Here is a 5,282-nt window from a genome sequence, read left to right on the forward strand (position 1 = left end):
ACCAGCCTGAATCATTTTAATGAAACTCTCTGTCAACAAGTTGGCAATATCATTATTCAACTACAGCCTAAAAGCCCTACCAAGCACGGATATTTATCCCCTAGAAGTAGACCTACACAACAACAGAACAAAGACCCTCATACGATCTACGGTAAGTCAACTACGACACTTAAGGAATAACCCGTACTTGGCCTGGGATCTTTTGTGTTTTTTAGTAAAAAGATCAATGAGATAATAACTCGAAAGCGGGAGGAAAGATTTTATGCCCTGGGCAGAATCAAGTGACTCCATGACACCCATGAGTAAGGTATGGAAGGAAATAAGCAAGATTAAAGGCAATACATGCAGTATAACACCCCACCCACATCCAGATAGGGTAGCCTCATCTCTCCTCAATAAATGGTGTGAGGACTCTTCTCTTAATAGTCTCCCATTATCCATATGCAGTTGCTCCCTTAAACTAAACCATTAAACCGAAATTAACTATCAGTGCCACCTCTTAGATGAGGCTGATGCACCATTTACAAGGGAAGAGCTCCTTAAGACTAGACTCCATTAAGACTAGCAAAGCCACTGCACTTGGGGAAGATGAAATCACTTACAGGTAAAGGAAAAATCCTCTTCTTGATCTCTTCAACTTAACCTACACAGCAGGCATCTTGCCTAACACTTGGAAACAAACAACCATCATTCCCATCCCAAAACCAGGACGGCCTGATGAATATAGACCATTTTGACATCCTGCCTGTCTAAAACCTGTGAAAGAATCCTATTTACTCGTTTACTCCACCAGATCAAAGACCTGATTCATTCTTTGGCCGTCAAAAAGGGAGAGGAACACAAATGTGTCTAGCACAGTACCTAACTGGAAGTAATGCAGTCTTCTTACTTCATAAATTATAAGGGAGCATTCGACAGAGCCTCCCCTACAGCAATCCTCCATGAAATAACACTCTTAGGAGTTAAGGGCAAGCTCCTGCTATGGATTAAGGACCATCTATCTTTGAGAAGAGCAAAAGTGTGGTACCAAGGCACCTACAGTGCTTATGGCGAATTAGAGTTAGGCACTCCATAAGGGGGAGTATTGTTCCCTACACTGTTTAATATACTTATGCATTCTCTTTGCAAGCTCAACGATGAGGTAGGAAACCTATGCAGCATCACATCCTATGCAGATGACATTCTTATTTAGATATTTGATAGGGGGGGATTACGTTCTACAGAGGTTAGGAAAAAGTGTGCTTCCCTTGGTCTCATAATCAACCCAATCAAAACTAAGCATATTTCGAGATCTCGTAAACTACCTTACATTCCACGTTTAGGTGGACAAACTATTGCAAGAACTGACACCTAAGTCTTGGTGTTATGATGACTGCTTCCCACCTCATGTCCCTCAACTCTCACTTTACCAATGATAATGTTCAAAACATCAAGGAACGTTGCCTTGAGCGTTTAAGACCATTGCAATACATAAGTAACAGACATGTAGGTGCCTCCCTGAGAGTCCTAAGGTTAATATATATCTCCCTTGTTAGGTCCATGATAGACTATGCAAGCCGAGTTCTTAGTATATTGCCACCGAGTGCCCTCAAACCCCTTGAAGTTTTACAGAACAAGGCCATGAGAATTATACTTGGATGCTCAATGACTGCTAAAGTTCTCGTCATGAGGAAAGAGCTAGACCTCCCTCAGTCTTATCACCCAAGTTAACACCATATTCCTCCAGATTTTACCCAATAAATTATAGAATTAAACATGCCCGACCTCGATACTCCAGTCTCATACAGTCCAACTTAGAATGGAAAACTAAAACTGCTCATACTATTATGTTCTTCAATGTATGGAACAACGAAGCTATTAACTTTCCAGAAACAGTTCTTACTGCTCCTTGGCACAGAACTCATGTGCATGCTTATATTGATAAATTAACAGGGCCCAAATCAAATTGCTTCAAAAATGGAACTAAAAGCTCATTACTTGAAATATATAGACGACATTCTACATTCCCCTCATTGCACACCCCCACTTGCAATATACTGTGATGTCTCTATTGATCCTTATGGAGCAGCAGGGATAGGTGTACTAGTTCCTAATATAGATTTTGAAGAAAGTGTGTGTATTTCAAACTGGACTAGCACAACTGATGCCGAGTCAGTAGCCGTATATCATTCCATTAAGGAAGGTAGTGAGCAGCAGCGCCACCTGGCTATCTTTACTGACAGCCAAGGCGCTCTCCATAGCCTCACTGCATTTAATCCAGAAAATATGGTAACATATTTCTAAACTATCAGAACAGGTTATTCAAGTGTCACTATACTGGATACCCTCTCATATATGAATATCATTATGTGACAGTGTTGATCATTTAGCCACATTAGCACTTTTCAATGAAGATCCATATTATGTAGTACCCGTATCTCTCAACCAAATGAATCATCGTGCTATCAGCTGTCTTCGAGATTATTAGGGTCAGGTATGGACCACTGAGAAGATAAAAAAAAAAGACGGACATGGTACTATTTGGCATTACGAGAGTATGGCTGGGACAAACCCTATAAAGTCTATCGTGGACTGTCTCGGAGACAGCAGGTTACACTGACTAGACTACGCATAGGATATCAGTACACTATACAATATGTACAGGATGCAGTTTTGGAGGCAAAACCAGTTTCATATCACCACTGCAAACTTTGCAAGGTGCCCAAGTCGCATAATCTTATCCATCATTTACTCTGTAAATGGCGGATAAACTGAAAACTGCATCCTATCGATCAAATAGTACTTTCACAGATTAACACTTGTTGATTATATTAACTTTATTATAGACACTGGTATTGTCTTTGACATGATTAGTGACATAAAAAAATTTTATTACCTGCCAAATGATATTTTTATACAGTGATAATAGCACGGTCCTTCAGGCAAGCATATAACATTGTTTGACTAATAGCCCTCTACACAAATAGAAGCACAGCCAGTTGGATAGATGCTTTGGTATCTTACCCTGGCTTTTTGCAGGGCACATTACTGTTCTATAAATAAATGTTGTCAAATCAAGTCAGTCTCTCTCTCTCTCCTTCATTCTCTCTCTCTCTCTCTCTCTCTCTCTCTCTCTCTCCTTCATTCTCTCTCTCTCTCTCTCTCTCTCTCTCCCCTCTCTCTCTCTCGCTCTCTCTCTCTCGGTCCTCTCCTCTCTCTCTCTCTCTCCTCTCTCTCTCTCTCTCTCTCTCTCCTCTCTCTCTCTCTCTCTCTCTCTCTCTCTCTCTCTCTCTCTCTCTCTCTCTCTCTCTCTGAGGGATGGGGGAAATGCAGCTGGTAATCGTGGCAACATTTCTATTAAAAAATCGTAAATTTTTGTTTTGAGCAAATCCATGTATTTTCTCAAAACAATAGCGAAAGAGAGAGAGAGAGAGAGAGATGACTGATGAAGAAATAAGGAGAGGATGACGATTATGGCACCTCGCGTGATGAAAAATCAACATTTTCAACCTCGTGATACCATGTTCGGGGAACAAGTTTGCTCGTAAATATCACTGATAAAAAGATAAGTCGATCATTGGCTTATATGGGTTTGATATTACCTTTCTGAAGTCTGGTAACATGAGAAAGCATGCATGTAAGTCTGACAGATATCTTTAAACTTTTGGTGTGTGTGTGTGTGTGTGTGTATAAATATACATACATTATACACACACACACACACACACACACACACACACATACACACACATACACACACACACACACACACACACACACACACACACACACATACACACACACACACACACACACACACACACACACAATATATATATATTATATATAATATATATATATATATATATATATATATATATATATATATATATACATATACATATACACACACATATATGTGTATATGTGTGTGTGCATACATTTGTGTGTATGTGTGTGTGTATGTTTTTCTTTCCATAGCCATTTATTCCACAGCAAGAAATCGGCCTCTCTAAATTCCTTTTTGGAAAGGATATTTGGACGTTTCTTCTTTGCCTGATTTGAAATGCCCTTCCTAATCAACCGCGGTTCGGCGTTTAACACCTATGCCACGGCGGCGACTTCCCCAACGCCATCCGCGTTTTGACTTCTCAAGGCAATATATCGGTTTCTCGCCGAGATCGGGCTCAAACGAGCAGTCAGAGCGCAGGCATTTTTACGATCTGCTCGCGAGGAATTGAACTCGGTACCATTGAGGGTCGGAGTTCATGCTCTAACCATGGGCCAGGGGCGTCACTTAAAGGGGAGGTGAGGGGTTTACCCCCCTCAAATCTTAAGAAAAGCCTTTTTTGCAGGGCAAAATCTAGTTCAGCAGGGCAAATTTTCTGGTATGAGCTCTGTACGTGGAGTCTAATAATAATACGATATATAATACTGGTTGATGGTCATTCGGGCTACTTAGAAAGAGCTAGTGAGCATTTTCTTTTTCGTGTTTGGCAGGGGCAAATTATTTTTCAGGGCAAATTTACCATCACCCTCCCAACTCCTAACATGAGTGCGCCTGACTGGGGCATCGCGGGCAGTCGTATTATGGTATGGTGATATGTATTATGTATATATATATATTATATATTTTGATGTAGTATGTAGTTATGTTATGTGTAATATATGTATATTATATATATATATATATATATTATATATATATATATAATATATATGTATGTGTGTGTGTTGTGAGTGTGATGTATGTGTGATGTGTGTGTTTGATGTGTGTGTTGTGTTGCGTGATGTGTGTGTATGTGTGTGTGTGTGTGTGTGTGTGTGTGTGGGTGTGTGTGGTGTGGTGTGTGTGTGCTTTGGTGGTGGTTGTGTGTGATGGTGGTGTTGTGTGATGTTATATGTATGTATTATATATATAGTAGATTATTTATTATTGATATTGATATAGTATAGTATATATATTTGATTATGATTAATATGATATATATAAGTATGATATATTATGATAATATTTATATATATTAAGTATAATTTATATATATATAGATATATATATGATAGATATATATATATATTTTGCTATATTATTAATATACTATATATATATATATATACATAACTATATATAATATATATATATATAATATATATATATATATATATATATATATATATATATATATATATATATTTATATATGTGTGTTGTTGTAGTATTATAGTTATAGTAGTGAGTGAGTGGTGATGCGGATATATATATATAGAGAGAGAAAGGGAGGGAGATAGGAGGGAAGAGAGAGA

Source organism: Penaeus monodon, chromosome 11 (genome assembly GCF_015228065.2).
Source record: "Penaeus monodon isolate SGIC_2016 chromosome 11, NSTDA_Pmon_1, whole genome shotgun sequence".
Lineage (NCBI taxonomy): Eukaryota > Metazoa > Arthropoda > Malacostraca > Decapoda > Penaeidae > Penaeus > Penaeus monodon.